At 42.0% G+C, this 8,978-nt stretch overlaps 1 protein-coding gene across 1 annotated transcript in view; it reads left to right on the forward strand.

Moving 5' to 3' along the window:
* The window catches only part of PSMG1 (Proteasome assembly chaperone 1), a 36,321-nt gene that overhangs the window by 25,830 nt on the left and 1,513 nt on the right, over positions 1–8,978 (forward strand). The window lies entirely within an intron of this gene.

The raw sequence follows: 8,978 nt of genomic DNA on the forward strand, positions 1-8,978 counted from the left end.
CACTTGAAATTCCAAGTTCGGCGCCAAAAACTTAACTAATACTGAAACTGAATTTGAAATGAAACTCGGGTTTCACAGAACCTAGGTCTCATGTGGCACATTAACGTAAGAAATTTCGATTTTTTTTTCAATAATTCGAATTCGGCTCAAACAATCGCAATCGATTCCGATTTTTATCGACCTCGAAAAATCGATCCGATTTAATCGATGTTTCGGCGCAAAAAATCGATTAAAAATCGCCATTACGAGAGAGCATTGTGCCGGAAGCGGAAATCATGGATGTTCCGTCCGTTGGCGTTTGCGGTGTGGAAAATTCACATCCAGTCTCGAAGATTCGCTTCCGAGAAACCTCATTACGTTGACGTTGGCGGGTGCCAAGGCGTTAGTTCTGCGTCCAGGCAACGGACTTGACCGGAAGCGCTTTTGACTTCGTAATGCTTTCTTTTGTTTTTTTGGCCAGAGACTTGCGCTGAGCTGGGTCAGCGGGTCAACCAACCGGGTGCCCTCGTCCTACTAGGCGACTTTCTCCAGGGAGGAAGTAAGCTCAGAGATGCGCAATGGAATTTCACGCAACATAAAATTGATTTTTGCCGACTGAGAGTTTTATAAAAAAATTTCGAGCTTAGGAACTTTCAAGTGTAACTCATGATAATTTTTTAATGTTTTTCCCCCTTCAAAATCTTACCTTACTCTACAGGGTGATCCAGGGTTAAATGGCCTCAGGGTCGGACTGGCTCGCATCTGAGGGCGCAGACCCTTGGCTGGTTAAAGGGGCGTAATGTAATATTTCCTGGTAGGGAATCTCCTACGTGGAGAGGGGTTCAGGAAATTCTGGCAAAGCAGCAAAAGTTTACATTATTTTCAGGTCCAGAGTTAATTAATCGTGCGGAGTCAACATTGCAAAATTGAACGTATTAAAGTAACCGACAGACTTCTGAAATTAAAGAAAACGTAAAAAATTAAAGCCACTAGACGCATAAAAGCACCATTATTTCCAAAAGAACCGAGCCAGTGCTGCGATTTACACGAGCTTAAGACGCAGACGTGGGTTTGCAACTCCATCCTGAGTAAGAATCAAAGAAGAACATATGAGAAAAGAAGAAAGAACAAGTATCAAGGCAGCCAAAGACAGGATCGACGTGTTTAGACCTCTTTTTTAACTTTTCTCCCGAATCTGAGCGACACCCCATTGACAGCATGTAGCAGAGCATTGAGAGCTCACGCTTCGCGTCATCGCGCCTTCAATTTTTCAGATGCAGCACGGACGTCCATCAAGTACGAATAGATGTATCTCTACGCCGTCGCAAACGCGCATCCTTTCCTTCCCTTTATTTCCATATCGACGGTGAAACTACCAAACCACGTATCTCGGTTTGCGACGTCGCAGACTTCCTGTCATACTTTATTTTTTAAATGAAAATCTACTTAATGTCCAGTCTCGAAAATTTCTGTGATTTTTCCTCTTCGTGCGGAGAAAATTCTGTGAAAATTTCAAGGAATGATATTGATTTGGTCTACTTCAAAAAATAAAATGTGAGCGTAGATTTTTAAACACCGCAAACGAGATACGTGGTTTGGTAGTTTCACCGTCGATATTGTGTTTGTTTGCGTTTGCCTTATTCGTAATGGTGCTTCAAGCACTACGTGAGTAACAAAACCGATGGTAGGAGAGATGTGTTTGGGCCTCTTTTTTAACTTTTCTCCCGAATCTGAGCGACAGCTCATTGACAGCATATAGCAGAGCATTGAAAGCTCACGCTTCGCGTCATCGCGCCTTCAATTTTTTAGATGCAGCACGGACGTCCATCAAGTACGAATAGTTGTATCTCTACGCCGTCGTAAACGCGCATCCTTTCCTTCCCTTTATTTCCATATTGTGTTTGTTTGCGTTTCAAGATAAATTAAGGTTAAAGTTGCCCGAGACATGATATGGTATGTCCAAATCAACAGTCATTTTGAAAAGGAAGAAATATGTTTAAAGGTCTCTCAAGAGGTCTACAAAGGGTGCGTACGTCTAAAAATCGAACCAACCATCGCTTCTAAGGGGGTTACACATAACGAATGAAGGAGAGGGATGATGAAGCGCTTGTATGTCAACAAAAAGGTGAAAATTTCACAGAAAAGTGTTTACGCTTCAGGAAGTAGTTCTTGGACCTCTGTTTACCACTATCATGCGTGAAAGCACCTTTCTTTACTCATTTCTCTCTCTTTCTCCGTTCATTTCAGAAATTTTCCGCATATATTCTCGGTCATAATTTTTTATCTCTTCTAATTTTGCCATCTGTCAGAGGGGCGCGTTTCCGACGCGCCAAGGGGGCGCATCTGCAAATGGCAGATTGGCCTTGAAGCCAGTCCGAGCCTGAGTGGCCTGACTGCAGGAGCCGAAACACCCCCAAACTTCCTCTTAAAATTGAGATTTCAATTTTTTTAGATCATTTATGAATTCAGGGAATAAAAGCACAGGAGAGTACAAATTTTCATTAGATTTATGGTCCATAACCGTCGCCAAAATTCAGGAAAAACGATTCACTTACTTTTCGATTTTTTTTGGGGGGGAGGGGGCGTAGCTCCGACTGGGGGAACCTTTGGAAAAAACTTTATACAACTAAAAAGTCTTATTTTGACTCCTAGAACCCGCTCTTTCAGTCTGGCCGTTTAACTCTGGATCATTCTGTATTACTGTAATACCCCGGTATCCGCTACCCCGCCATCCGCGGATTCGCTTATCCGCGATCGAATTTTTGCGGCCTTAACCCGCTATCCGCGACTCCGCGACTCGCTTATTCGCAATCGGGGAAGAGAATCTTGGCAACCATGAATGAAATGACGGTGGGAAGGTTGTCATGGAAGTGAAGCACCAATTGATAAGGTTTTCCTTTTCCTGATGAAGGAGAAGGAGAAGAAGAGGAAGAGAACTTGCCCCAGCTTCATCTTAAAAATCTAAGCGAGTTCATAAAAAATGTCCAAAACGTTGGTGCCGTGAGGAAGCACCTCGTCTTCGCATCGATCCGCACATGGAAAGGGCACTAAATTTCAAACGAGGCCTCAGCAGTCTACTTCTTCCATACCTACATTTAAATATAAAAAGATCTACGGCGTAAAATGAAACAGCCAACTCTAGTGACTTTCTTCCGCAAACCATAGGTGCATGTAAGCATTTTTCACTTGAAATGTTCCCTAACCCTTCATTTTCCATAAGACCAATGCCCCCCGTATCCGCGAGGTTTTCGCGGAATGTAACCCTCGCGGATACCGGGGTATTACAGTATAAAATCATAAGCTTCTTATCTTTCTCTTCTCACTCTATCATGAAATTATAAGCTTCTTTTCTTATCTTACTCTACTCTATCATAAAATCATAAGCTTAGTAAGCGTAAAGCTTGAGAACCTAACGTTGGGCGTATCCGCTACCACTGCCATTGCATCCTCCCCTAGCGCGGCATTCTGCGCCGACTCAATCCACTACCCCTTCTCATTCAGAGCTCTTACTCCACCCCCACTTCCTCTACCGGCTTTTTGCCTGTCGATAAGAAAATAACAGTCCCTAGATGGGCTCACTTTATTTAGATTTAGTACAGTTAAATTAGTTCTAAAAAAGGGCAATCTGGAAAAATCTATAAATATATAGGTTTCTTTGCGGAAACATCTTACAATCAGCCGCCAGAGCAACTTGTCAAAAGTTTACCGGAAATGGCTGTCCGCTAAGGCTGCTATCTTGAAACAAGGCGGACGGGGGGCCATAATACGCTGCCAGCGACTGGTTTTTCGCTTATATCTTAAAAGCAATTAAGCCCACAGAAAAATGTAATTGGACCTTGGACCTTTTATGAATAAGCACACGAAACCCACACCGAAAAAAAAGTATGCTGATTTAACATTTCGAATGTAAAAAAATGTGCGACAACTCAGAAAACGCTGAATTAACCATCACAGTAGTTAGTTTTACATCTTGATATTGACATCTTGATATTGGTAAAGTAACTGCTGTAGCGGTTAATTCAGCGTTTTCTGAGTTGTCGCACACTTTTTTACATTCGAAATGTTAAATCAGCATACTCTTTTTTCGGTGTACGAGAAACACTATACATTTGCGAATTTGGGACTTCCGGTTTATGAGGTATCGTGGTTGCTCTCTGTGACTGGGAAAGTCGAATTTTGCTTGAAATCGAGCTTTTCTAACGAAATCTGCAACTAGCATATCAAATGCGAGTTTCCCAAGTAGCAGTGCGATCGCGATAAATAGCGATTTTATCGGTTGGTTATCGCGATTATATCGGTGGCAATATATCGAGATATTATCGCATTAAAAATCGCGATCTATGGCGATTAAATCGAAACAAATCGCAATTTTTGGGACGATAAAATCGTGATCATAGGGATTTGGGAATGGAGACGGTTAAAGATTTTATTTCAAAAATCGCCACGCGATACGAGGACCGCCTTCATTCCCACCCCAACGTAGAAGCATTAGCTCTATTGGATAACTCCAACGAGCCGAGAAGACTCAAGAGAACGAAGCCATGGGAGCTTGCTTCCATGGCTCGTTAATAGCTACGAGGTAGTCTCGATTTGGAGTTTATACTCCTGACATAAAGTGACCTAGGTCACTATATTAGAATAGTGTTAGACTACTCGGTCGTCTAGCTTAATCTACTTAATTTAATTATAGAAACAATGTATATAATATCTCAGTGATAGATTACAATAAATTAATAGAAAAAAAAAATCGTGATCAATTTTTGTCGATAAAATCGAGATTAAATCGCCATGTATCGCTATTTTTATTTCGAAAATATCGCGATAAATTGTCGGGCGATGAAAGCGCGATCTTATCGCGATAAGATCGAGAATAATCGTTCAGATGTTGCTGATCCTGGCGATTTTATCGCTAATTAAATCACAATACATAGGTAGCAATTTCTCCGTTGAGAAATGCGAAAAAATTCCGTTGAGGAAAGGGGAAATAGCTCTTACTGAAATCGAAGAGCACAAAACTTTCGATACGGCAGTGCCTGGTATTTTGCGAAGGGGTCCGCCCGTGGATCGCTAGGTATATGCGGTCCAACCCAATGGCGGCTGCTGTATATGGTAAGAAGCAAATTTTCGTTCGTCAACTGTTGTCGAAATTCGTAAACAGTTGACGAAATACGTCATCAAAAGAAATTTTCGTTCTCCGTTGTTGCTCAGTTGTGATGAAATGGGCGTGGCCTTGCCTTTCCCGCCAAATACCTCATAATTTAAGCGTAATTTAATTTTCGTCAACAGGTTACGGTTTCGTAAACGTGCCAGGGACCTCGTTGTCGAACCTGTTAACGATTCCGGTTAAAACCATGAGTGAGGTTAGTGAGAGAAGTAATATTGATTTGGGATTTGGATTTATTTTTATTTAACCTAGTAAGCACAAATGCACTCGCGTCTCTGCTCGTGTTGAGCGGCGTATCTAAGAGAAGATTTAACACTTGTCGCTTCAGTCTTTTCCTTCCACTGAGGATAAGCGCGATTTTCTTGCTCCTGTCCATTTGAGCAATTCAACATTTTCTAACCTTCAATGTTTGTTTTGATTATTGTTTGTTTATTCATCGCTGTTTGGGACGCGAAAATGTTCGTAAAACGTTGCCAAAATCCATCAACAGTATTGTAAACAGGCCACAGGGCTCTGATTGGTTGATGAAAATACCAACTTCGTTAACGCGCAGGACAACCGTTTACGGATTTCTACAACAGTTGACGAACGAAAATTTGCTTAAGTCTAGGCCTCGGCTTGGCCGCGTTGCATCCCTCCTCGCCAAGATTTATGTTAATTAATCGACTAAGTTAAGGAGATTTGGAAAATGAAATTTCTTTCTTAGAATATGGATGGTGACAGTGCAGAAGAGCGTATCTCGATTTTTGACAGTTTTGAGTTAGCTGCATAAACGTGTTGTTGAGGATGTCCTTTATATGCAAGGTAGAGACTATAATCGAAAAAAATTAAGGAGTCATCCAGAACCGTAGTACTTTTGTCGCGTATCTCAGGCTTAAGTGCAGAAATGCGTATCTCGTTCTGGCCCCTTCATTTGATCCGGCGCGCCTCACTCAAAACACGCTCTCCTTAGCGTTTCCCGCCTACAGCATATGTAAGCTATTCCGCTGTTCCGTGTTTTCGTATTTTTTCGGGAATTTGCTGGTTTTCAAAAGTTTTCAAAAGTTTCCAAATGCTTATCACTACTAGCGGCGCGCGTGGCGCTCATGTCCATTATTCACTTTCGGAGCCAATGCACAGCTTCTCGAAAGAAATATAACATTTCCAAGGAAGTCTGCAACGTCGCAAATGGAGAAACGTCGTCTCTCATTTTGCCCAAAAATATGTATGTATAAAATTGAAGGCATTATGACTGGCCTCTCTCAACTTGCATTCGTCTGTAACGATGAACAATGGGACAAGTTTGCTACGGCGACTTGATACAACTATACAACCTCGACGGATGTCCGTATTGCGTTCAAAAAATTGAAGGCGTTTTGACTTCCTACGCATACTACCTGTAGTTAATTCGATCGACAAACGCGTTGGTCGGCGGTGACGGGGACTTGATGCAACTATTTAAGCTTGTTGGGTGTCCGTATCGGTCCGACTGAAGTGCGAAACCACGTATCTCCATTGCGGTGTTTCAAAATTTCCGTTCTTAATTCACCACTTCCGCGAGAAACAATCCAAATTGACGACTTTAAATTTTGAACCAAATCTCCTGCTATCGAATACGAAAAATCATGGAGAATTTAAGTTTTATGTTGACCAGTTTCTCGAAAGAAAAATAACATTTCCAAGGAAGTCTGCAACGTCGCAAATGGAGAAACGTCGTCTCTCATTTTGCCCAAAAATATGTATGTATAAAATTGAAGGCATTATGACTGGCCTCTCTCAACCTGCATTCGTCTGTAACGATGAACAATGGGACAAGTTTGCTACGGCGACTTGATACAACTATACAACCTCGACGGATGTCCGTATTGCGTTCAAAAAATTGAAGGCGTTTTGACTTCCTACGCATAATGCCTGTAGTTAATTCGATCGACAAACGCGTTGGTCGGCGGTGACGGGGACTTGATGCAACTATTTAAGCTTGTTGGGTGTCCGTATCGGTCCGACTGAAGTGCGAAACCACGTATCTCCATTGCGGTGTTTCAAAATTTCCGTTCTTAATTCACCACTTCCGCGAGAAACAATCCAAATTGAAGACTTTAAATTTTGAACCAAATCTCCTGCTATCGAATACGAAAAATCATGGAGAATTTAAGTTTTATGTTGACCAGTTTCTCGAAAGAAAAATAAAATTTCTAAGGAAGTCTGCAACGTCGCAAATGGAGAAACGTCGTCTCTCATTTTGCCCAAAAATATGTATGTATAAAATTGAAGGCATTATGACTGGCCTCTCTCAACTTACATTCGTCTGTAACGATAAACAATGAAAAAAAAAATGAAACTCCGCCTGAGTTTCTCAGCCGGTCCAGGTAAAGGACGGCGACATTTTTTACAAAACAACGCAAGGCACACTGGAGGAGGATGTCATTGACAACCAACCCGCCATGTGCCTTGCACTCCTATTTTAAATTATCCTACGACGTCATAAATGGATCGCAACCGTAACCAACGACTGTTATCGATTGTCCGTTTATTTTTATTATTTTACATAAGTGAAGTCATCGCACTCATAAAGAGGCACTTTGCGGATGTATAGTAAATGAGACGAAATATTTCTTGCATTTATCCAGACCCACTGTCTTCCTTCCGCTTCTTCCAAATGGACAAGGAGGCTCTTCTTGCGCATCTTGACTCACGGACATAAAAATGAATAAACAATGCATTTGCTTTTTGAAAAAATGCGTTTTCTGCCTGAAATATTTCGAAAATATGCTGTCAGGAAGTTTCGACGTCACAGCCGTCACAGGTGTTTTTGTTCGTCAAGACGACCGCTGGGGGGTTGCCAAAATCGCTACGAAACGTTCCATTCCATCGAGTGAAGTGTTGACATCAAAATATGATCGTGCAGCAGTTTTACGGCCTGAATTTAGAATATTCTGGAAGGATTTAAAACGCAAAGACTCAATTTAACCTTTATGTGTGTCACGACCGTCACGCTTTTTATTTTTGAAGCGTGTGATATCCTGAAAAATCTTGGTGCCCACCTTACGTGTAGTACTTACTAGCAGTTGCACGTGTACCGACTTCCCTGGTAAAAATTGGCGATAGGAGCTGCGCTCCAAAATACCATAGGAGTTCTTATAGCCGACTGAAGAGGGCGATAGAAAATCATATAGCTGGCTGTAGAAAGTGGAAATAATCAGGCCGGGACACACGAAGCGATGAAAAATTATACAGCCGGGCTATAGTTCCTATCGCCGGGCTTTACACTTTATCGCCTGGCTGTTGCTTTTTCGCCATCGGCTATAAAATGCTATAAGAAATTGAGTAGAAATTATTGTGCTTTGTAAATCCTTAAGTTTGTGCGGAATCACCTTAATATTTACAAAACGCACATTATATTTTCCTTTACCATATATTTTTTTTTCATCAATTAAAATGAGAATAATCCATACAGAGTGTGCAAACATTTCAAAGTCATGAGTTGAAAAACGCTGACTCCGCGAGATTAAATATTAGAGCCTAACACAAAGCGGAGCGGCGGCGCACCGTTGCCTACAAACCTAACATGGATACTTCACGCATTGCGCAATGCGTGAAGTATCCCTGTTAGGTTTGCAGGCGCCAATGCGCGTTCAGCGCTGGCTGCCCGCTCGCCGCGCCGCGCCGCAGCGTACCACGGCGTTTGAAGCAACTATTTCACACCAGAGGTATTGCACAGTATCATACGAAATTGAAGGCGCTCCAACACATTAGGAATGTCAGGCATCCTTCGAAAGGACGTAGCTTTCCTCGCAAATTAAATCAAGATACTGCGGCCCAAAAAGAAAGCGGTAGTCCAAAAACTCACAAGTCCAAG

The sequence above is a fragment of the Bemisia tabaci genome, chromosome 2 (assembly GCF_918797505.1).
Source record: "Bemisia tabaci chromosome 2, PGI_BMITA_v3".
Taxonomy (NCBI): Eukaryota; Metazoa; Arthropoda; class Insecta; order Hemiptera; family Aleyrodidae; genus Bemisia; species Bemisia tabaci.